This window comes from Hemitrygon akajei, chromosome 23, assembly GCF_048418815.1.
Source record: "Hemitrygon akajei chromosome 23, sHemAka1.3, whole genome shotgun sequence".
In the NCBI taxonomy this organism is placed as follows: domain Eukaryota; kingdom Metazoa; phylum Chordata; class Chondrichthyes; order Myliobatiformes; family Dasyatidae; genus Hemitrygon; species Hemitrygon akajei.
Genome location: NC_133146.1, coordinates 23768486 through 23794449, shown reverse-complemented (window position 1 = coordinate 23794449; position 25964 = coordinate 23768486). Strand labels below are relative to the sequence as shown.

General features: G+C 41.6%; 2 protein-coding genes across 8 annotated transcripts in view; one reads left to right on the top strand and one right to left on the bottom strand.

Annotated features, from left to right (window-relative positions):
* LOC140715275 (catenin alpha-3-like) overlaps positions 1-25964 on the bottom strand; it is a 1577100-nt gene that overhangs the window by 1010659 nt on the left and 540477 nt on the right. The window lies entirely within an intron of this gene.
* LOC140715276 (leucine-rich repeat transmembrane neuronal protein 3-like) overlaps positions 1-25964 on the top strand; it is a 323270-nt gene that overhangs the window by 141323 nt on the left and 155983 nt on the right. The window contains exon 3 of one of the 2 annotated variants that reach the window (XR_012096096.1): positions 313-466. The exons of the other annotated variant lie outside the window; for it this stretch is intronic. The gene's annotated coding sequence lies outside the window, so the exon portion shown is untranslated. The remainder of the gene's footprint in view (positions 1-312; positions 467-25964) is intronic. 2 annotated transcript variants of the gene reach the window in all.

Below are 25964 nucleotides of genomic sequence, written 5' to 3'. Positions count from 1 at the left end.
AAATTCAATCAAATTCACAAGAAGTTATTTCCTAGTTATTAAGCCATGCTGACATTCCCTAATCTATCCTTCACTTTCCAAACGCAAATAAGTTCTGCCTCTCAGAATTCCTTACAATAACTTTCCTACCATCTTTGTTTTTCATCTAGACTGTTAAATCTCATAAGGATTTTATGAGTTTTGTTCCCATTCTGTAAAACTTTGTTCATTACAGGGTCAATCACACCCCTTTCTGTACATTAGTCCATAAAGAAGAAAACTACAATATATATTTTACTTTATCTTTATCCTTTTCCCTGCGTACAATTACAGATGGTAAGGCAGGAGACAGTGAACCCAGATACACTGTAGGAGATGTCTGGCCCCAGCAGTATGAGAGTGCTGTAACCTGTGATAAAGTCCATCCAGCGAGAGGAATGGCCCACGATTGGTGCCAGGGAGATGCCAGCATTTGGCAGTCAGGTTGGTAAGTAATTGGAAAGGACATTGAGGCTATAATTGGGGGCGTTGGGAAATTCACAATTAGAATATGATCCAATTAGATAAAACAGCTAAACTGAGGAGGTCAGGGTGTCCTTGACTGGAAAAAGTAATGTTCTACTATTTGGGAGGGAGGAAATCTGAGATCAGCAGGAGAGTAAGGTTTGTGAATGGGAAGCAGTCAGCTTTTGATGAGATGGGTGAACAGTAAGCCCTTTGCTTTGTTAAACTTTGATATATTTACCATATAGAAGACCCCTGCATTCCCAGGAAATGGTCTGATCGTGATTTTCTGTGATGTGAAGCCACTTTTTCTGCACATGCGAGGAAAAAAGATGCAAGCTGAGCAGAATAAATTTTATGTTTGATTATTTACTTATTTCACCTGCAGTTCACAAGAACAAATTTTATTCTGCATCTCATATATTTTGGTAGTGATTTGTGAATTTCCATTATCTAAACAGCCATAACAAAAAAGCTGTCTGTAATGTTGAACAGTGTGCATCAGTAGATTTGTATATTGAATTACATTTGGAAAATTTCTATCTTTGCCTAAACAAATGATATTTGATAGCACAGATTTGGTACTTAAATGAATATTCTCTGTAACATTCCGCTGATCTAAAAGAGTCACACAGCCAAATATGTTTACTAGGCATTTTTATCAGAGCATTTCATTATTTTTAGTTACCTTTGTCACAACTTTTCTGATGTCTCCCACGTAATATGTAGTTTCTTCACTCACTAGTGTTTTAGAAAGTGAAGAGCTTTGTAAAGCTTTATTCACCTAGTTCAGAAGCAGGGTATATAGAGAAGGTCAGAGTCACCCAGGCAACGGCAATGCAGGTCTGTATTGAACTGCTGATCTTATCTTCAGAGTCATGGGCCCTGGGCGAACAAATACACCGGTAGCCAGCACCGACAAACAAATATAGCCTGCTTGATGAAGGCACTTCATTACTCAATGGCTAACTGCTATTCTAAACCATTTAAGAAAGAGCATTTGGTCTACTGACAATTATTCAACTTTCTTTCAGTGGTGAGACTGCAAGGATCAGTTATTCACAGGGTAGAACAACTCAGGCAAAGCACCGTGCATCCTTAGTTACCCAAGTAGACAGACTCTTGACTGCTTGATAACAACATTTCAGTGGACAGTTACATTGGATTGTGATTGGAGCCTCTTGGTTCATGAGACCCAGGTTCAGTCCTGACCTGTAGCCCTGTTTATCTGGAGTTTCTATGTTCTCACTGTGACCACATGGACTTCATAAAATAAATAACATTACAACAATGAGCAGGCCTTTCAGCCCACAGTGTCATGCTGATTTTGACATTATTTCATATTAAATATCCTCTCCTTGTGTATGGTCCATATCTGTCACAACCACAGATTCGGCAGCACAGTAGATACAGCAATTGTGCTTGTGAATTTGCATGTGTCAGCTAATTATTGTTTAATCATGATAGTATTTAACTCCATACTTCCATACTTATCATCGTAGTGCTCGTTGAGACTTGGACAGAGCACAGCAACGCTTCACTTTTGTTTGTATTGGCCTTGCCTAAGAAATTGGACTGTTGAGTCAACTGACTCTGAAGACCAGCAGTATTCGTTTAATATTTGGATATTCTTTTCAGCTTCAGGGTAGGCTTCGGTTCCCATTTGAGAGTTTTAGTTAACGGCCCTGCTTGGCCTAGCATTTATTGTTTTAGTTTCCCTTTAATACTGTTCGCATTAAAGTTTTGTGAACTATCGACCTGCTTCAGTGTCGATAGCTTCAGCTTCACTCTGCACTTGGGCCATATCGGAACCTGGTGACAATCTCCTTCTGTTCCCATGATATTTATGGTCCATCTAAAACGATTAAGCTCCACCAATCTACCTGCTTTCATCAAGACCGCTGGTACCGCATTCCAGATACCTACCACTCCGTGTTTAAAACTTGTCCTTCACATCGCCTTCAAACTTCCTTCCCTCAACCTTAAAAGCTGGTGCTTGACATTTATACCCTGGGGAAGAAATTCTGATTGTTTACCCTAGCTATGCCTCTCATTATTTTCAAAACCTCTCTCAGGTTTTCCCTCAGCCTTTGATGCTCTAGGGAGAACAGCCGTGCTCCTGCCTAAGTCATTGGCACCTTTATGGACCACAGCTTCTCTCTGTGCTCCTCCTTCCCTCGCAGGATGTCCCGCAACCACTACCGGGCAGGTGTTATGGTTTCCTTCCACCTCTCACTGTAGGTTAATAGGCTAACAAGCCACAGTAAAGTAGCCCCATTATGTAGGTGAATGGTAGATTAAAACTGATGCGAGGGCGGGTAGGTTGCTGAACCGCGGGTGGAATAACATGGAGAATATTAGAAAAAGGTGCTTGATTGCCCATGCAGACTTGGCGGGCTGAAGATCTGTTTTCACGCTCTATGTCTCTAGGATTCCCAGACTGAACGGAGTCACTTATAGATCAGAATGGGTGAGAAATGCAAGTTTTATACCCCAAGAAACATCTGCAATAAGTTTAACAACTCAATAAATCTGAAATGGATCTAAGCTCATCCTTTTGCAACTGAAACAGATACATCAACCAGGGAACAGAGATGGAAATTTCTGAGGAAGGGTTTGGAAACAAGTTCCTGCAACTTCATATCGGTAAATAGAGCAGAACCCAACATAGTTCTAGGTCAAGTTTTTCCATTAGAATAAAGAGTTAAAATCTGACCCCTATAGGTTGATGTTTGGAGATTATTGTGCCGGTATGTATAACGTTGGACTTGGTTTATTATTGTTACATGTGCTAAGATATAGTGAAACTCTTTTGTTTGTGTGGCGTCTAGAAAGGTCACTCCATACCTAAGTGTATTGAGGTAGTGAAAGGAAAATAGAATGCAGAATAGGGTCTTGATGGAGGTCTTGGCTTGAAACGTCAACCGTCTATTCGCTTCCGTAGATGGTGCCTGACATTCTGACATTTCGTGTGTGTTGCTGCAGAATAGATTAACACAGTTGCAGGTAGATAAATGAAGTGCAAGGACCACAATGGGTCAAAGAGAACAAAGTATATTAACAAGTCTCACAATCCTGATATTATTCTCCTAACATTTCAACTAACTGTAGACTAACATAAACACAGGGAATTCTGCAGACGCTGGAAGTTCAGACGAACAAACACAAAATACTGTGGGAACTCAGCAGCTATGGAGAGGAATGAATAGTCAACATTTTGGGCCGAGGCCCTGGATCAGGCTCGTGAAGGGGCAGGCCTAATACGTTGATTGTTCATCCTTCTCCATAGATGTTGCCTGATCTGCTGAGTTCTTCCAGCATTTTGTGTTTTTGGACTGACGTAAGCAGACAACGTATCCTTGAAGAACCAAATTATCCATTTACAAAGCCAATATCCAGACATATTGAGAGCCAGGGTTAAATGGAAAACTTCTGGCATGGTCCAATAACATAGTGAAGTGATTGCTCGATATAGAGTGTGGAGAATTATTTAACAAATCAGACTCCACCATTGTAACTTAACTAAAATTGTACCTGGGATTTTGTGGAATCAGCGCGACGCAACAGTGGTGAAACATAAGCAAACTCTTAGATTAAACCATTGTGACGTTTCTGTTTCGAGGCTGTTGATCTGCATTTATTGGCAATAAGACATCTAACCTGATGGGTCTCATAAATCAGAGCACCAAGTAAACATTTTATTTGCATGGCATGTGTATAAATCACCATTAGCTTAGAGAGCTTGTGTGAGTTTGCAGTTCATTGCGCTGTCACCAAAATGGGCTCTGCAGGATTTCTGACTGAGCAAACAACGTAGGGCAACACTCATTCATCACAGGAGTGGAGTGGCATTTATTGCACTTTAACTCGAAACAGTTGAATTGCACTTGTGGAAAATTTCTGCAATGAAGAAATTCAAGCTCCCTGGAAGATTGACCTATCGCAGTCAGTTAGCACATTGACAAAATGAATAGATATTACTGAACGCATAGGAATGGAAAAACAGACTGTGGGCTTATTTAGTCGAACATCCACCAATCTCATTTTGTTCATTTGCTTTATTTTTCATCTCCATTTTATTCTGACAGCCTTCCTATCACACTCCAATTTCCAATTCAGAAACTTGACAATTTATTTATTAAATGCTTCATTAGAACACCGTTGGTTATTGTTGTTATTTCCATATCCACTCGGCACTCCGTAATTTGTTGTTAGTTTGCTGTTTTCTCAGTATTCAGACACTGTCAATTTGCTTTAGCAACAATGAACAGATGGGTGTACATTTAAACCTACTATTAAGCTGTGAATATTTCTTGATGTATATAGTTTAGTTCTCTTTCTGAAGGCCTTTCTGAAATCTGACACTAGAAAGTGGGAAGTAGGGAAGTGCCTAATTGTTAAAACAGAGCTTATATTTAAATATTCACTCTGAACCATTAATATTGGCCACTATTTTATTGTTCCCAACATTTTGCCAAGTAATGATCAGATTTATAATTACTTCTTCCTTATGAAGTTTTAACTAGTCACAAGCCTCTTTGTCCTCTTTGATACCTGACCAGAATGGAAATAGGCTTAAGATGACAATGTATCAGAGGCTGTATTATTTTCACTGATCTTCAGTAATATCCACTAGTTTATAAATCCTTTCAATTGAGAGAGACCATGGACTATTCTTCTCAAAATTGGCTGCCTGTCTCAAATTCAGTCTTAAATTTGTTACATGATAGTTTGAAAGTTGTGGTCCTAAACAACAGGTCCCCAACAAAGCCAATCTCAATGAAGACTGGTGTCCACCATGGCCATATCATTGCTCTAATACATTTCCAAATCTTTCTCATGGGATGCAGCATCTCACCATCAATAAGCTTCCTGCACAAGTGAAGCTAATGACAGGAGAAACTGATATACTATTCAATCTGTTTCACCTCCACTCCAGAGCTAAGGTCATCATGATTTCAGTCACTAAGCTGCAGCACGTAGATAATGCTTTCATCTGCACGCTTCATGAAACTGCATGCTGAGTCATCCTTGGCTCATTCTTTGATAGAATGTCCCATACTCTTAATATTTAGCAACCCATTCCTGTCCTGTAATACCTCCCTGTGACAATTATGGTCCATAGTGAGACTCGGAAAATACATGCCACTTCCCATATCATGCAAGCCACCCCTCAGCAGTGGCAGAAGTTGGTGGTGAAATCCACCGCTGCCTTCAATATGTCAGGACAGACTTTGATTATCTGATGGAGGACCACCACAAAGCTCTCAGTTCACTGGGCAGAGTGATCCTGTCCTTTCAGATAAGCACCTAAAATCTGTGTCCACAAAATACTTCAAATCTGCTGGCGGGGCAAGTGAACCGCAAGCTATGAGGTGCTGATAAGAGACAACTATCTCTGGGTGTTTAGGCTCTCTCAGAAAAAGTGTGACCTTCAATAATCTGTGACCACTCAAAATACAGGGGAGGCATTGAACACCTCATAAACTCAAGAGATTCTACAGATGCTGGAGATCCAGACTAGCACACACAAAATGCTGGAGGCCAGGCAGCATCTATAGAGGGGACAAATGGTTAGCGTTTTGGACCAAGACCCCTCATCAGGACTGCATTTGTCCAGAGCACGCGGAAACCCAGCAAAAATGGCCGGAAGGTTCAAGCTACCCAGCTGCCAGCCTAAGTAAGGATATAAGCCTTTCACACCAACTGGGGCATCGGCCACTAACAGCAGCCCACCAGAGTGCTTTATATCGCATAGCATATATACATATAGGTATAGCATATCTTTGAAGAATCTTCTTCTCCAAAGGATGAGGGTGGCATTTCAGGAGCTCTGGGTTTTTATGGGATGGGGTTACTAGCCCCAAGCCCAACCCTTCTCCTTTCACAGCTGGGCTTGGGACTGTCCATGGTAGAGTTATCTCTTGCCCACCCGATAGTAAAGCTAGAGGGTCATATTGGTCTCATCAGCCGCTTCAGTACAACACAGCAGAAAGGAAGCAAGTTATTCTTGATTCCAAGTATATATTCAAGAAGATGATTTATTTGTAGAGTTTATTTTATCAAGAAATTTGTTAGACTGGAAAGGTGATCTTGATCCCAGTCAGCCTTTGATTTCACATTTTGCCATGTTCTTACAAAGGAATAATTCCAGCCAGTTCGTTCCTGCAACTGATAGATCTATCCCCATACTAATCTATGACAAGTGGCACTGACTTTTACCACCGAAATTCCATGTATTTATCAGCATTATCAGTTTTTACATATACACTTAATGGTTTAAATATGTTGTACACAATACTAGTGACCACTTTATAATTCTGTTTGCGACTCTACCTCACCAGTCATGAGCAAGCCTCTTTGAATAAACACTCTAGTTAGGCTGCATCTGGAGAATTTTATACAGTTCTGGTCATCCAATTTTAGGAAGGATGTTGAAGCTATGGAAAGGGTGCAGAAGAGTTTTACTGGGATGCTATCTGGTTTAGAGGGCATGTGCTATTACGAGAAGCTAGACAAACTTGAGGTTTTGTTCTCTGGAGTGGTGGAGGCTGAGGGGAGGTCTGATAGAGGTTTATGAGAAGCATAGGTAGAGTAGACAGACAATATCTTTTTCCGAGGGTTGAAATATCTCATACCAGAGGGCATGTATTTAAAGTGACAGAGGTAATTACAAAGGAGATTGAGGAGCAAGTTTTTTATACAGTAGTGGGTGCCTGAAAGTGTGCTGTCTGGAGTGGTGGTAGAGGCAGGAACATTAGGGACTATAAGAGACACTTAGATGGGCAGATGAATATGAGGAAAGGGGAAGGATATGTACATTGTGTAGGCAGAAGGGATTTGTTTAGTTGCCCGTTTAACTACTAATTCAGTTGGTTTGGCACAACATTGTGGGCCAAAGGGCCTTTTCCTGTACTGTATTGTGCTATGTAGTTTTTGGTCATAAAAGGAAGTCTGTCTCCGGTTCTTAAAATGTAAATGGAAAGCAGTAATCAGCTTGAAGTTAAAACACTCTCTATAACACAACTTTGCAAGCAAGCTCTGCATTTTGCAAAGACTCTCTCAATGCAGAAATGGACGCTAATTGCTACATTTGCTTAATTACTGCTCAATGACGCAGTAAAAGATGATGGATTGTTTAATTTGGGATATTTCAAACTGACAAGCTGAGTCTTAAGTTGCTTAGTTCAAGGAAGCTTGCAAAACAGATGGATAATATAATTTAGCATATCAATAACTGATATGTTTATAGCCTGGAAGGTTTATGTGTTCGAGGAAGTTAGCTTCATAACATTTACAGCATTAATGGTAGCTAATGAAGATATTAATCTCAAAAATGCTCTTTGACTGTTTTTGTTAAAAGGTTATCTGAGGAAATATCATATGTGTATAAAGTCACCCCAATGGGAGAAACTGTATAAATGTAGAGAGCAGTTCAAGCTTATTAGGAATAGAATAAGGAACATTAAGAAACATAGAAGAAACACGGGGTGAAACCAGATTCAATTCCTCCAGCTTTGGTTTCTGCAATAGACGATTTGTTTATCTGCAATTTGTTGGTATGTCTTTTTAGTTTATAGAAATTTTTCCAGTGTTTTGAAAATCATTTATGTTTCAGAAATCCTTTACGTTTAATGATTTACACTTTGCGCTTAATCCGTTATGATTAGGAAATCATTTGTGTTTTAGAAATGGTTTGTAATTTGGAAATATATATGATTGAAATCCTACAAGAGGACCACAGCCCTGTCGTAGGGTTTAGAGGCTTGCAGACCTTAATGACCTGGAGATTTATGTTGGCTGCAGTCAGGGCCATGTGCTTTAGGTCTTATTATGCTCACCTATGCCAAACAGGTCAAAAGATAGAGGCGAAACTAAGAGTGGCTGCCAGTCCTCCAGGTTCAGGGGTTCAGCTCAGGGCTAACAACCCTGACTGGTCAAAAAATTGTTACAGAAGCAGCAATAAAGGATATTTCTGCGGTGTATCTGTGTGCAACGATGTGAACAGAGAGAGAGGGAGGATCTTTATTGCTGCCCTAAGCACCAGTGGCATAACGGGCAGTAAGATAGAAATCCTCTGTGGGAATTTGGAAATGTTTACGATAGAAATCTGCTGTCAGTTTTAAATGTGCTTTATGAGTATGTGGATTTGAACATGTAGCACTGTAAATAAATGAACTGTGTCTTAATCTACTTTGTTAGCTGGAAGTATTTTCTCCTTGGTAGGGAGAGGGGACCCACCACTAGAATAGTGGGTGCTGGCTGCTAAACTCACAGTGGGGAATAAACAGGGAAGTAAATTAGTCTTTGAAGATTTGGTAGTTACAGTACCATCTCCCCTTAGTGAGAATACTTGTGGCTCTTTATATCTGAAAGGGCTTAAGGTCCTTGTTTGAGATTAGGACTTTGCGGTCAGCAAACCCAATATCATCACGTGTATATGGGGTTATTTGTGCTAACAGAAAATATTTATTATCCACTAAATGGAGGAACAAATTCAAGGGGCTGACTGTCCTCTTTCTTTCCTTACGATCCGGGAAGGACCCTGTCATTCCACTTCTACTGTAGCAATGCTGTCCTATGTCTGTACGGTGTCGCTGTCTAACATATTCTGAAGATGTTATCTTTTGAATTCAGCTGTCTTGAAATAGCATGAATTATTTTTAACATACCTTGTTCCTGCAGCTATCTCCAAGCCCAATCTATTCATATAATAGTCCCCAGTTGTTCACTGATCCCTAAGGCCAAATGGGAACTGTTTCCAGCTTCAGCGTACACGCCTAGCATTTCATCAATTCACCGACTGTTCACAGTGTGATCTTTCCAGGAGGGAAATAGAATAGATCAAGCAAGACATCTCGCCGTGGCAAGACCATTTCAGCTAAGCATGGCTGAAGAACCTCATGAGCCCTTCCATTTCATGGTCAACAGATTACAGATTCATTTCTCCTGCAGCAGCGAATTGAAGAAGTACAAAAGCGTGTCTTTTGGCCATTCACCTTTGATTTTCTCTGAAATAGTTCCTTGATCTGTCAAATACCATCCCAAAAAATCTGAACTAAATTTTTATTCATCCAGTTTATTGCATGGATAATTTGGTGATTACTTCCTCTGGTGTTCTGTAGGGAGGGGCCTCTCTCAGTTTTGACAGTATTATTTTTATTTGTACAGTTTGTGTTCTTTTGCACTGGTTGTCTGTCAGTCTTTCTCTGGTAACATGTAAGTACTTCAAGAATAAATATACTTTCAACTTTGAACTAGAACTTTGATGGAAGGATAAAAACTATCTAATCTCATCACACTGCGAATCCTATTGAAGTATTCATATCTCAGTATTTGCAAGAAGGCACCGTTGCCTCTGAGTCTAAAAGGATTGATTCAGCTCACATTCCAAAGATGTCATGGTCTAGGTCGAAACTCTCATGCAGTATTGAGGGGAAGCTGCTCTGTCAGAGGTTCTACCCACCCCATGGTTCTATTTCAAGAGCAGAAAGGCAACCTTTGCTGCTGCCATAGAACACTACAGCACAGAAACAGGCCATTGAGCCCATCTAGTCCATGTGGAACTATTGACCTGCAGCCGGACCATAGCCCTCCACGCCCCTCCCATAATTGCCCTATCCAACTTTCGCTCATGTTGAAAATGAACAAACATCCATCACTTCCACTGGCAACTCATTCCACACTCTACACCAACCTGTGAGTTCATCTTCATATTCCCCTTAAATATTTCACCTTTCATCCTTAACCCATGACCTTTAGTTCTAGTCTCAGCCAACCTCAGTGGAAAAGCTTGTTTACATTTATCTTATCTGCATCCCCCATAACTTAGTATCATCTTCATTTTCATGTGCCATGTTGTATGGCTGGGCGATCATGGTCCCATGACCATGATTGTTCCTGGCAAATTTTTTGCAGAAGTGGTTTGCCATTGCCTTCTTCTGGGCATTGCCTTCTTACAAGACAGGTGATCCTAACCATTATCAATACTCCTCAGAGATTGGCTGGCATCAGCTATCGCATAGTCAGGACTTGGGATATGCACCATTCAACCATCCACCACCTGTTCCCATGTCTTTCAACATTGGGGCTAAGCAGGTGCTACGCCTGCAGACTAGTGGAGGAAAGAAGCACCTTACACTTTGTTTGGTAGAGATGTATCTCCACCCTCCCGCCCTGGGTGTAGATGTGTCTATCAAATCTTCTCTCATTCTCCTATGCGTCTAGGGCATAACATCCTAACCTTTTCCTATTACTTAGGTACTCAAGTCCTAGCAACATTCTTGTAAATTTTCTCTGCACTCTTTCAATCTTATTGACATTTTTGCTGTAGGTAGCTGACTAAATCTGCACGCAATACTCCAAATTAGGCCTCATCGTCTTTTAGACTTCAACATAACATAGAAAACCTACAGCACAATACAGGCCCTTTGGCCCACAAACTGTGTCAAACATGTCCCTACCTTAGAAATTACCTAGGGTTACCCATAGCCCTCTATTTTTCTGAGCTCCATGTACTTGTCCAGGAGTCTCTTTAAAGACCCTATCGTTTCCGCCTCCACCACTGTCGCAGGAAGCTCATTCCACGCACTCACCACTCTCTGCGTAAGAAACTTACCCCTGATTTCTCCTCTGTACCTACTTCCAAGCACCCTAAATCTGTGCCCTCTTGTGCTAGCCATTTCAGCCTCGAGAAAAAGCCTCTGACTATCCACACAATCAATGCCTCTATAACATCCCAACTCCTGTACTCAGTACTTTGATTTATGAAGGCTAATGTGCCAAAAGCTTTCTTTAAGACCCTTTCTATCTGTGAAACCATTCTCAAGGAATTATGGATCTGTTCTACTGCACTCCTCAGCACCCTACCATTTATCATGTAAGACCAACCCTGGTTTGTCCTCCCAAAGCGCAACACCACCTCACATTTGTCTGCATTAAATTTTATTTGCCATTTTTCCTTTGATACTCTTCCTCGCTGCGCACGGCACCCCTAATCTCGGTGTCATCCGCAAATGCGCTGATCCAGTTTACCACATTAACATCCAGATCATTGATATAGATAACAAACAACAATGGGCCCGGCATCTGTCCCTGTGGGACGCAGGGCTCCAGATAGAGAAGCAACCATCCCCTACCACTCTCTGGCTTCTCCTGCAAAGCCAATGTCTTACCTAATTTACTACCTTATCTTTCCTGGCTTATTCTTAGAGTCTTTCTTAAACAAAGAACAATCTTAGGTATGGTCCAACCCTTCAGCACCTTATCTGTGGCTAAGGACATTTTATGTGTCTCTGCTAAGGCCCATGCAATTTTTGAACTAGCTTCCCACATGGTGTAAGGAACACCTTGTCAGGCTCTAGTGATTTATCCATCCTCATTTTCCTCAAAACAGCAAACACCTCCTCCTCCTCTGTAATCTGTAAAGCAAGGCAAGGCAAATTTATTTGTAGGGCACTTTTCAAACACAAGGCAGTTCACAGTGCTTTACATAGAACAGGTCATAAAAATCAAACATCAAATCAGACAATATAAAGAGAATGAAATCACACATAAAAAAAGAAATAAAAGTTACAATACAGGAGATTCTAATTAAAAGCTACAGTGAGAAGAAAAGTGTTAAGCCGCGATTTAAACTTGGAGCAGACTTCAGATCATCTGGAAGGCTGTCCCAGATATGTGGAGCATAGCAACTAATGGCTGCTGCACCATGTTTAGTTTTGACCCTGGGGACGGTGAGCAGACCCGCCCCAGACAGCCTGCGAGCTCAATGATCTGCACACAGTCCATGAACTCACTGCTGCTATGCCTTACTTTTGAAGACTATGCGTCCATCTCCCAAGTAATACAGATGCAAAAAAATCCATTAAGTATCTTCCCCACCTCTTTTGGCTCCATCCGTAGATGACCATCCTGAACTTCCAGCAGAGCCATTATGTCCCTTGCTATCCCTTTTGCTCTAAATATTGCTGCAGAAGCCCTTCGAATTCCTCTCCACCTTGTCTGCTAGGGCAACCTCATGCCTTACTTTAGCCCTCCTGATTTCCTTCTTAAGTGTTCTCTTGCATTTCTTACATTCCTCAAGTACCTCATTTGTTCTTTCCTGCCTAGACCTGCCATACACCTTTTTTTTTCTTAACCGGGGCCTCAATATCGCTTGAAAACCAAAATTCACTAAACCTGTTATCTTTTCCTGTAATTCTGATAGGAACATACAAACCCTGTACTCTCAAAACTCCCACCTAGGTGAAGGCCTCCCACCTACCAAATGCTCCTTTGCCAGGAAACAGCCTGTCCCAATCCATACTTGCCAGATCCTTTCTGACATCATCAAAATGGCTTTTCTCTAATTTAGATTCTCAACCTGGGGATCATTCCTATGCAAAGTGCTCCCCCACATAAACTTCTGTCACCTGTCCTGTCTCATTCCCTAATAGGAGATTTTGTATCGCACTATGTCTAGTTGGGACCTCTATATACTGATTAAAGAAACTTTCTTGAAAAGGTTTGACAAACCCTATCCCATCCTGTCCTTTTACAGTATGGGAGTACATTTCTTGCAACAGTCTGTGATTTCTCCACAAATTTGGCCCTCTAAATCCCTCAGACCATTGGGTAGTTTATAATACAATGCCATTAATGTGGACAACCCGTTCTTATTCCTCCGTTCTACCCACTGGACCTCAGTCGATGAGTTCTCCAGTCTATTCTCTCTGAGCACTGCTGTGACATTTGCCCTGATTGGTAATGCCACCCCTTTCCCATTAATCCCTCCCATTCTATCATGTCTAAAGCAAAGAACCCTGAACTTTTAGCTACCAGTCTTATCCCTTCTGCAACCAAATCTCACTAATGACTATATTGTCAATATTCCACCTGTCTTTCCTATAATACTCCTTGCATTGAAATAAATACAATTCAGATCGTTAAATAGATAGACAGATATGTTATTGATCCCAATGGAAATTACAGTGTCACGGTAGCATTACATGTACACAGATATACAAATATTAGTAGAGAAGTAAGAAAGAATAAAAAACAAGTTACTTCAAACGGTCTAACAGGAGGGGGTCATCTCTTCCCTGGCTATAGGTTGACTCATTTTAGAACCTAATGGTCGAGGGTAAGAGTGACCTCATGTAGCGCTCTTTGGAGCAGCGCAGTTGTCTTAGTCTGTTACTGAAAGTGCCCCTCTGTTCAGCCAAGGTGGCATGCAGAGGGTGAGAACCATTGTCCAGAATTGCCAGGATTTTCCGTAGGGTCCTTTGTTCTATCTCAGCCTCCCAATGTGTCCAGTTTGACTCCTATGACAGAGTCACCCTTTTAATCAGTTTATTGAACCTGTTGGCATCATCCATGTTGATACCATTGCCCCAGCAACCACCACATAGAAGATTGTACTGGTGACAGCAGACTGGTGGAACATGTGAAGGAGAGGCCTGTGTACTCCAAAGGACCTCAGTCTCCTCAGGAAGTAGCGGCAACTCTGGCCCTTCTTGTACACCGCCTCTGTGTTGGTGCTCCACTCAAGTGCACCTCCAGGTACTTGGAGGTCCTCACCATCAATAGTAACAGGGGGCAGTGCAGGCTTAGTCTTCCTAAAGTCCATCACCATCTCCTTTGTCTTACTGATGTTGAGCTGCAGATGATTCAGCTTGCACCATCTGACAAAGACCTCCATTCATCCTCCTGTCCTCACTTTATACATTCAACTATTGCTGAGTCATCAGATAATTTCTGCAGCTGACATGACTCAGGGTTGTATCTAAAGGTATACAGGGAAAATAGGAAGGCAGCCAATACAGTCCCCTGTGGGGCCCCAGTGCTACTTATAGCCATGTCTGACACACAGCTCTGAAGCCGTACAACTGTGGTCTGCCATTCCCATCATGCTCAATCGTTCAATTCCTGACTTTGTATTCAGGCTTAACCTCTTGCGCCACAATCACTCTACTAGCTGACCTGAAGCTCAGGTCTTCATCCCCCTCCAAATTCAGTTTAAACCCCCCACCTCCCACCACCACGCCACCCCGTGCAGTGCTAACAAACCTTTCCCCAGTGATATTAGTCCCCCTCTAATTCAGACACAAACAGTCCCTTCTGTACAGTTCCCACCTACCCTGGAAGATGATCCTGACCAATACTTTTCCTTCGTAGTCTTTTCTTCATAATCCATTTTCATATCCCTCATAACCCTTTTGAGTCTGCGAATCATTGAGTGCCCGGAGGCCCAGTTTTTGTGAGTTCAAGTGTGCTGGAGGCTGGTGGTTGAAGGCGCCCTGTCCTGGGGTTGAGACGTGCATGGGTGGTTGGGAGAGAGGAACAGGACCTGTTTTGCTAATTGTTGTGCTCTGTGTTGTTCTGCCGGGGATTATGGGAGTGCTATGTTGGCGCCAGAATGTGCGTCAACATTTGCGAGCTGCCCACAGTACGCCCTCGGCACATTTCACTGTACATGTGATGAATAAATCTCAATCTTCAATCTTCAGTGTAGAACTATAAAAATTATTGCTTCAATACAAGCCATTGTCTTACAGTACTTACTTTATAAATTACCATTTGTATTGTGAAGATTTAATGACTAGAGGCACCTAGTGTAGCGCCGTTGAAAAGAGAATTCCCAGTAAGCCTCTCTGATGCTATGCCTTTGCACTATAAAGAAGGCTTGTAAAATTATTGTCTGTGAATTCCAAAAATAAACTTTAATGTTGTTAAGGAAGTAAATTTTTAAAATGCTGAAAACAAAATCATTAAAAATGCAACCCAAAATGACCTTTTATTAAACAAACCATTGGCAGCAATTCGGAACGGTGCACCGTTAAAGAGGAAATGTTGTTCACAGATACACACGTGAAAACAGTTAAATGAAAAGTATTGAAGGTCACAAGGGAAGCTGCAACCATTTAAGGTCTATGACTGTTGTTCCAGTTTAGTCCCTTTGGTGTCCATTTCCATTCAACATGAACATTTATCATCCTAAACTGATAAACCAGATAACAAAACGAAACAGCTTACATTGCCAGTAAAAAAATGAGAAAAGAAATCGCCCTTCAATGATGAATTATAGAATGCATTTTGCAAAGGGACAACCACATCAGGATGTCAGTGCTCCCCACTTTTGCTCCTTTGCCTTAATATTTATCCCAATAAGAAGTTATTTCACTCTAGTTAAGGCTAGCCACGTATGAGAATTTAGCTCTTTGCAATTTGGCTTCAGCTCCAGACTGAACCCACTCTTGATAAGACTGCTGCAGTCTGCAGCTGCTGCAAGGCCATTCAGTGCCACCTCATCTGTCTGTGTCAGCCAGCAGAGCGACATAGCCGAGCAAACGGCAACTGCTCAATATTAAACCAATTACCAAAGTTTCCATTGAATCTCCTCTAAATCAAATGATTTCTACTATTGTATGCAGCTAAACAAAAGTTCAGGGACCTGTTTAATGTTGCTTTAGTCCAGCTGGATTTATTGAATATTAAGGTTATTTCCTCCCTGTCTTTATCCTTGCACTCTAAGTGATAGGCTGATTCAATTATAATATATAAAAGAGTTTACTGAATCTAGTTCCTGAAGTTTTTTTTATGTTGCAGTTTTGGAAGCAAATGAAAGTCCAAATCAGCTTCTTGTATGTGTTTCAGGATCTAAATTACATCAGGACCATCAAAGGAGCAATCCTGATTCAATGCCAGAAGTAAGTTAGACTCGATGACCAGCTAAAGCTGTTTGTCATTCTCCTGTGGCCAACTTTAATTACACAGCTTTCATTAGTTTAAAACCTCGACATCTGTATTTTTCCATGAACAATTTGCATTCACTTTATATGCCACTCACAGGTTTAATGAACTTATATCTTTTACCCGAGCGAAATGTTAGGCGCATTTTAACAAATTATAGTCTCCACTTCGTCAATCCCAGAGTAAACCTTCAAACATTTCTACCATACAAGCATAAATGCAAGGTAGTTACTTTTTGGAAACTGATCTTCTGATTTCTTTTCCTTGCATTGTTAGAGCTGGGGAGAATCATGTAATCCTCTTATAATAACTGTGGGTAAGGGGGTCAAATTGAAAGGCATCCGCCTTTGCTAATGACATAAAAATAGATGGAAGTGCTCGTCATGACCCACAATGGGATCAAGATGCATTGAGTAATTGGCTAAAATGTGGCAAATGGAGTTTAATGTGAGGAAGTGTGAGGTCAGGCACTTTAGCAAGAGAAATCAAAAGGGGAATTGTTATTCAATATGGAGAGACTGCAAATGAAGTGAAGTATAGAGGGATCTAGGTCTTTTAGTGTTCCATCACAGGTACCAGCTTCCCCAACACTGAGGACATCTTTAAAAGGCGATGCTACAAAATGACGTCATCTGTCATTGAGAGCCCCTTCTCATTGTTAACATCAGGAAGGAGGTACAGGAGCCTGAAGATGCACACTGAATGTTTAATAAACTGCTTCTTCCCCCTGCCATCAGATTTCTGAACGGACCGTGATCCCACGAACATTAGTATATTTTATGTATCGCATTGTATTGCTCCCACAAAACAATAGATTTTCAGTGATGATAAATCGGATTCTCATTCTCATTCTGAATCACAAAGTGCTAGCAGGCAAATGCACTGCGTGGTTAAGATGACAAAAAGGCATATTTCAAAGGGCTGGAGTTTAGAAATTAGGAAGTTTTGTTACAATCGTATGGGTTGCTGGTGAACCCACCCAAAAGAGTGACAAAGTAGCATCAGAGGCAGTGCAAAGGACATTCACCGGCTAATTCTTGGGATGAGATGGTTGTCCTGCCAAGAGGGGCGAAACAGATTGGATCTGTATTCCTTCAAGTTTAGAGGAATAACTGGTGACATTACTGAGATATTAAACACCGGCGGGGCGGGGGGGGGGGGGGGGGGGGGTTGCTGAATGAGTAGATGTTGGGATGATTTTATAAATGGGAGAGATTTGAACAAGGGAAAACGGCTTCAAAGGACTGTTAATTTTAAATTAAGGTGTGCAGATATTTCTTTTCACAGAGGGTGGTGAATCTTTGGAATTCTCTGTCCCAGATGATTCTGGAGGCTAGATCATTGAAAGTATTTGTGAAATAAGAATATTTTTTTGAAAAGCTGGGAACTGAAGGACATTGCAAACTAACACAGAAGAGGAAGAGTTGAGGCCAGTGTGAATGAGACATGTTTGCATTGAATGACAGCGCAAGCTTCAGGACAGAGGGGTCCTATTCCTTCTTCCTGTCAGCTTGTGAGGCTCTATGACAAGTACGCAGGGGGGAACAGGTGCTGCTACACAGATATGGTGCAGTGACTCCTCGAGAGAGCTCTAGGATAAAAGGAAATCTTTGAAAAATTCAACAGTACAGGAATTACACTGAGTAACGTTGCAGTTGAGTTTAATGAGTTGGTGCCCAATGAAATAATAAAAAGGCACAGAGACTGTGTGCATTCTGGAGTGTTTCATCAGTCTTGGCCAGACCAGCATCAGAAGAAGAGGATAAAATAGCTGCTCAGACTCAAGCCAGAAAATTTGGAGGCCTTGGGTTACTCTGTTAATAAACGGAAGGTGAAAACTGAGGCTGATCAACAGACACAAAATACGGGAGAAACTCGGCAGGATAGGGAACATCTTTGGAAATAAATAGATGGTCGGCGTTTCAGGTCAAGACTCTTCTTTGGGGCTGAGAAGGAAGGGGTAAGATGCCAGGATAAAATGGTGGGCGGAGGGAAAGGAGGCTGGCTGGAAGGTGATAGGTGAAACCAGGTGCATGGGAAAGGTCAAGGGATGGAAAAGAAAGAATCTGATAGGAGACGGGACCGTAAGAGAAAGGGAAGGAGCAGAGGGCCCAGGGTGAAGTAATAGGCAGATGAGAAGAAGTAAATGTCAGAGTGGGGAATAGAGAACTGGGGAAGGCGGGTTGGGGAGATTTGTGTAGCAGAAGGAGAAATTGATGTTCATGCCATCAGGTTGGAGGCTACCCTAATGGAATGTAAGGTATTGCTCCTCCACTCTGAGGGTGGCCTCAGTTTGGCACAAGAGGAGGTCATGAACGACACGTCGGAATGGGAATGATGCTGACGGTTGAAATGCAACTGCTCTGGCTGTACATCAGATCTATGCTAAATGGAACACGTGAGAGCATCCTTCAGGAGGGTAAATCCAGGGAAAGCATCCAGCCCAGACGGGCACCTGGCTGAATAATAAAGACCTGTGCCGCTCAACTGGCTGGAGTGTTCACCAGCAGCCTGAGATACCCCTCTGCTTCAAACAGCCTTCAATTATGCCACTGTCTAAGAAGAAAAGGGTAATCTGCCTCAATGACTATTATCCACAGTGATGGTGCTTTGAGAGTTTGGTGATGAAACATATCAACTCCTGCCTGAGAAGCGACTTGGATCTGCATCAATTTGTCTCTTGTCAGTAGCTCAACAGCAGATGCCATTTCATTGGCTCTTCACTCAACCCTGGAACATCTGGGCAGCAAAGATACATACTCTTCATTGACCACAGCTCAGCATTCAGTACTATCGTCCCCTCAAAACATATCAACAAACTTCAAGGCCTACTCCTCAATACCTCTTTGTGCAATTGGATCCTCAATTTCCTTACTTGCAGACTCCAGTCAGTTTGGACTGGCAAAAACATCTCCTCCACAATCTCCATCGGCGTAGGTGCACCACAAGGTTCTGTGCTTAGCCCCCTGCTCTACTCATGTTATCCTTATGACTGTGAGGCTAAGCACAGCTCCGATGCCATATTTAAGTTTGTTGATGACACCACTGTCATTGGCCGAATGAAAGGCGGCGATGAATTAGCATACAGAAGGGAGACTGAAAGTCTGGGTGAGTGGTGCCACAAGAACAACCTCTCAGTTAGTGTCAGCAAGTCCAAAGAGGTGGTTACTGACATCAGGGGGAGGAAACTGGAAATTCATGAGGCAATCCTCATTAAGGGACCAGAGGTTGCTCGGTGTTATCACTTCAGTGGATCTGTTCTGGGTCCAGCATGTTAGTGCCATTATGAAAAAAACACTGCAGTGCCTCTACTTCCTTAGAAGTTGCGACAATTCGGCAATAGAGAGAGTGGTGGGTGCGTGGAATGCCCTGCCACAGGTGGTGGTAGAGGACTTTTAAGAAACCCTTAGATAGGCACAAGGATGATAGACAAATGGAGAGCTATGTAGGAGGGAAGGGCTAGATTGATGTTAGAGTAGTTTAAAAAGTCTGCACAACATCGTGGGCTGAAGGACCTGTACCGTGCTGTAATGTTCAATGTTCTACGTTCAGTGACTGACCCTTCACAATTTTCTTGGGAAGTGAATTCCAAAGATTCACCTGCCTCTAGATGGATAATTTTCATCTTTCCTCTGTCCCAAATGGCGAACACTTTACTTTAAGACTCTATCTCCTGCTACAGTCTATATGGCACCTATACAGCAACTTTCAGTGATTTGTGTACAAGGGAACCATAGTCCATCTGAAACCATCACCTCTCAAAATCTCCACATTTACAAATTACTGCTTCTTTCCATTCCTTCTATCAAAGTGGATGACTTCTATTTTTTCTGTACTATGTTCCATCTTTATTGTTCACGAGTCTATATCCTTTCTATGCTTTTCAGTACCCTCCTCACAGCAAAAAAAACTGCCACCAAATCACCAGAGAACAAGTATCTATTTTCTCTAGTCTACTCATCCAAATTCATGATACAGATGATGAATAGCTGGGTTTCCAATACGGATTCCTGTGAGACTCCACAGTTGGAAATGGATTCATTTATTCCTATTAACACATGCAAAATGCTGGAGGAACTCAGCAGGCCAGGCAGCATCTATGGAAAAAAGTACAGTTGACGTTTTGGGCCGAGTCCCTTCGGTGGGACCTATGTTCTGTTAGCCCTTGTTTATTCCTCACCAGTTATGATCTCAACGTGAAAGTCAAGGTAAATTTATTATCAAAGTGCTTATGTGTCACCATATGCTATCTTGGGATTCATTTTCTTGCAGGCATTTACAGGAAAATAAAGTAATATAATAGACTTTATGAAAAACTGTACATAAATAATGACTGTCAAACAACCAATGTGCAAATGAAGACAAATTGTGCAAATAAAAATGTAATTAAATAATACCGAGAGCATAAGACACAGAGTCCTTGAAAGTCAGTCTGTAATCTCCTATAATTCTCACACTAATTTTACATAAGAATCTGTGCATGGCATCTTATTTAATGTGATCTGAAGTTACAAATACATCACAACTGGTTCACCCTTATACATCCTTCTACTTGCAACCTCAATAAAAGCTTTGTTAAATATGATTTTCCTATAATAAATTTCATACCATCCATTATTAATTTCTAAGTGTCCCATTACCAGTTCCTTAATAATGATTTCTAACATTTTCCCTTCTATGGATGTCCTAAGCCCTAACTGCCCTAAGTTTACTTTCTCCTTTGGTCCTTGTGCCTCTCTTCCACCACCTGCCCCTCTTCCTGCTCTGTGCTTTTTTTGGACTGTAGACAATCAAGGGATTCAGAAGTCTCCAAGAGTTTTTACGGTTGTGGCAACCTTATGGTGAAGGCCAGATTAACAATCCAAATCGCATTTGTCGATTTGAGGACGGTGGGGAGTGAAGGCATCTTGAGTTTGAGTGTCATTCTCTCCTCACATAAATACTGGGATGAGTCCAGCCGAAGAAGCACTTACTTGCCAATTCCCAGTCAATACTTGAGGATAGATGGGGTTGCACAGTTATTACCTTTCAACCATCAGGCTCCTGAACCAGTGCAGATAACTTCACTCACTGCAACTCTGAATTGATTCCAGAACTTGTGGACTAACTTTCAAGGACTCTACAATTCATGTTCTCATTTATTTACTTATTTATTTATTATTTTCTTATTTGCACAATTTGTCTTCTTTTGCACATTAGTTGTCAGTCTTTGTGTGTAGTTTCTTATTGATTCTGTTGTATTTGTTCTACTGTGAATGACTACAAGAAAATGAATCTCAATATAGCATATGGTGATGTATAAATACTTGGATAATAGATTTACTTTGAACTCCAGAACTGTAAGGAAACTGGGACATCTGTAGTCAACATGTTCAGAGAGGCCAATCTTCCTTGCCACCTGCAGTCTCCCACTTTCTACCTTTGTTGCAGAGCAGTAAATGACTGTATTTTCACGTTAGTGAGATTTTGAAAGACAGTGCAGATGATGACTAAGGAATATTGAAGGGCATACTCTGCTCTGTCAAGGTCTTTAAATGCTGAAAGGCATGGAGCATTTTGATAGAATCAGATTAATTGACTTAATGTACAATGCAACGTTTTGGAGAGATCTCATCTGGATAGGTTGTACATTCTCTGCCGTTGGACTGAGTAAACCTTTCCAATTTCACACTTCAAAAAGTTCCTAGATTCTATTAACAAATGGACATTGACATCATCTTGTTTGTTCCTTCTTCTTTCCTAACCATTAATTTAAGTGCCCCCTTTCCCAGTACAACTCCACAAACTCACTGATTCTGAGGTGACTTTGCATCTTTCCTCCTGGTGGAGAGGTGTACAGGAAAACTGGAGTCCAGTCTACCTCAGCTCTTCTCCCACTGTCCATTTCGCCCCAGGAAAGAAGTCCGTTTCAGATCTTGAGGTGAAGTTGCAACTTGCAAGACTCGGACAGGAATGATAGAGGGGGGAAGTGGGTCAACAATATATTTAATGACTATCTGGTTGACAAGAAGGAGATTAGATCAGTCATTGTGGCAGAAGGTGGCAGCAAGTAACTTGTGACACAGAACACATGCCTCAAATTACTTCAGATGGAGAATTGGTTCTTATTCCAAGTAGATTTAGTGCCAGGAATATAGTATAAAGAGTCACTAGGAGACATAGAGGTGATCTTCTAAGATAACTGTAACTTACTTATTCAACTCTCTTTCAATATACATGCTCCTATTGTATACATAAATGTCACAGATTTCCATCTGCTGAACACCTATTCCATTTATTTTTGAACTGGAAACTTAACGTTTTATGCCTTAATTTTCATACTTATAGTTTGAAAACTCACCTCTATCGTATTTTGCTTTGAAACCCTATTTGAGTAAGCAGATCGAGATGAGAGAGTTGCCCACCTCTGCATTCACCACACAGACATTAATAGTTCTGCTGACTTGGGATGAAGAATTGTGAATAAAGGCTGGTGGTCTGTGACCAAAGGAATTGGTGAAATATTTTCACTCCTGATGCCTCTTTCTCAATTTGAGCAGAGTTTACTCATTCCTTGTCAACATGTGCAACACAAGGATGGACATACTTCTGCATCATTGCTCCCAGACGATCATTTGAACTTTCAACGTATGAATTGTATCAGAGAGAACTCGCTTCCCAGACTCTTCCGGCTCAAGGTTGTGATCTGTGCTCTCTGTAGCCCAATTCCATTTTTCAGTCTTCCTTCATTTACTATTGTAAAACTGCCAAAGATCAAGCACTGACACTCTGTAGCCATCATAATTGCTCCCATTTTATCTTTGTCTGTTTGCATGCCACTTGGTGCAGCTTAAAGATATTCAAGGCAGCACAGGAACGGGGGTCCCAGTGAATAACGGAACTGGGGTCACAATGTGTGAGAGCGAATGCAGGAACTAGGATTTCAGTTATTTCAGAGCTTTTGGTAGTTTAGTGTATAAACATGGCCCTTATTATGAATTATTGACAGTACTCCAGACATATCCATATTTAGATGAACATGTGCATATTTAGTGAAATGAGATCTTTTACTCCAACTAACCCTACATATGAATCCAGTGAGGTAGGAATGGACTCATGATCAGTGTCACATTTGTCTACCACAACCACTGATGCCTAGAACCAGAATCAGAAACAGGTTTAATGTCACAAGCATAGGTTGTGAAATTTATTGACTTGGCGGCAGCAGTACAATAGATGATAATAGAGAGAATAAGAAGAGGGCATGCCCTGGGTGATGGGGGTCCCTGATGATGGACTCCACCCTCCTGAGGCACCACTCCCTGTCTATGTTCTGGATGCTGCGGAGGCTAGTTCCCAAGATGAAGCTGACTAATTTTACAACTCTCTGCAGCTTGCTTTGATGCTATGCAGTAGCCTCCCCCACACCCCCCAACCCCAGTACCAGACTGTGATGCAGCCATTTAGAATGCTCTCCACAGTACATTTGTAGAAATCTGCGAGTGCTTTTGGTAACATACCAAACTTCCTCAAACTCCGAAAGAAATATACCCACTGTCTTGCTTCTTTATAGCTGCATCGATATGCTGGGTTCCAGGATAGATCCTCAGAGAGACTGACACTCAGGAACTTGAAATTGCTCGCTCTCTCCACTCCTGATCCCTGCTAGTCACAAGCTTGATTTCATTAGAACTCCAGTTTATTGTATAGTTGATTTGGTTCTTCAATGCACATGGCAAGTTAGATTACAATGGATTGGTGCATACTTAGCTTTAAATGGATATAACCATTTGAATTTATAATGCCAATGCAGATGTCCTGGGACATTTATGCACACTGTTTAACATAATCTTCGTGCATCCTCATGGAGCTTTGCTTTCCAGTCTAACATCAATCCTTGCCCATCAATGTCAGTCAGTGAGAGAAATCAGCCATGCCCATTGGTATTTTACTTTACCGACTATTGTCATGCATATTTCACCTGGCCTACCTAAAGCCTCAGTATTTTGCCTGAATATTGTTTCTAACTTCACTGTGCTCTTCATTACTGGCAGTTAGCTGAACTTAGTTAAACAAAGATCTCCACCTATAACCAAGCAATCCATTGCATGGCAATGTATTGACCAGGTAAAACATCTTTTCTTGAAGTTATTCTGATGTCTGACATTGTTGCTGGTGCTTTATCAGCCCAACCCTTCTTTGTTCATATTGGCTTTAATACTGAAGCGTATTATCAAAGTACCCACCTACCATTAAGCTCATTTACAAGGAACACTGCCACAAGGTATCAGTATCAATAATCAAGGACCCCCATTACCCAGGTCGTTCTCTCTTCTCACTACTACTATTGGGCAGAAGGTACCTAGGTCCCACACCACCAAGTTCAGGAACAACTGTTAGGTTCCTGAACCAACAAGGATTACCTTCAAATAGAGAAAATCTGAAGATGCTGGATTGCTTATCCAGTAAACAAGGTCTATTTATCACTTGCTCTTCATCTCCCTCTGATGCCCCCCTTCCCTTTCACCATGGACTGCTCTCTTCTCATATCAGTTTCTTTCTTCTTCACCCCCCTACTTTTTCCACCCATCACCTCCCAGCTTCTTACTACAAACCCCTGTCCCACCCACCCACCTTCCCCCTCACTTGGCTTCACCTATCATCTGCCAGTTTGTACTCCTTCCACTCTCCCCATCTTCTTCTCCTGGCTTCTTCCCCCATTCTGATGAGGGGCCTCGGCTCAAAAAGTCGACCCTTTATTCCTTTCCATAGATGCTGCCTGATTCTGTTGAGTTCCTCCAGTGTTTTGTGCGTGTGTAGCTCTTGATTTGAGGCATCTGTGTTTGTGATATATCCCACTGCAAATGTGTCTTAGGGAAATAGTCTGTTTACACTCACAGCATCTCTGAAGAAGGTAGTCTATTCAGCTTTTTTGGTCTTGGTGCCAAACATTTTCTTAATCCATCACCTTGGAGGTTCAGCTGGCTCCATGATAGTCTGCAAGAGTCTCCTTAGGAGGTCAAGTAACTGATCTCCTCTGGCACTAAGCTTGAGCATGTTGGTGAAATGCATTTTTTCCTTGGAGGTCACCAGTGCATTTTTATTGATTGGTGTTGAACAAGACTGGATATGCTGCTGCTGAACAGGATCTCCACTCAGCCCATGTGCATGGCTATCTTGTGCTCCTTCCCTCTCTCTGGCCGATGCTTTCACTGAATAGCTCATCCACTAACTTGAGTTTCACTGGGCTCTGCTCTCATCCTTGCCTATATCAATGAGTTATTGTATTTATCACATAACTCCATTCATTGGCTGTTGATGGTCCTACTCTCCAAGCATACAAACCCATCAATATCCAGTTACAGAGTTCGCTGCCTGCAGTCCTCGTACAATGCAAGAACTCAATCACTGTATGCCTCTATGCCCTTCACTGGAGTTATGAAAATTCCTCACTAGCTAATATCTCTCTCTTTGAACAGTCACATTATTCATTCTTGACTTCACTGCACCCTCTGCCCTTAAGTCAGTCTCTCGCATCTCCTCCATTAATGCAGCTGCCTTTCAGAAATATTTCAATCTTCTTGTCATACACTTAGACTTATGCTCCTAATCCTGCACAAACTTCTATTTATCCAAAGCAAGCACACTCCCCATGTCTAAGGAAAAACATCTCACGCCAGAAGCAACAATACTCTTATTATATTAACCTCTGCTACTGTGCTGTTTTTTTTTCCTGTTTCTGTTGTTTTTACCAATATTGCCAGTGTCAG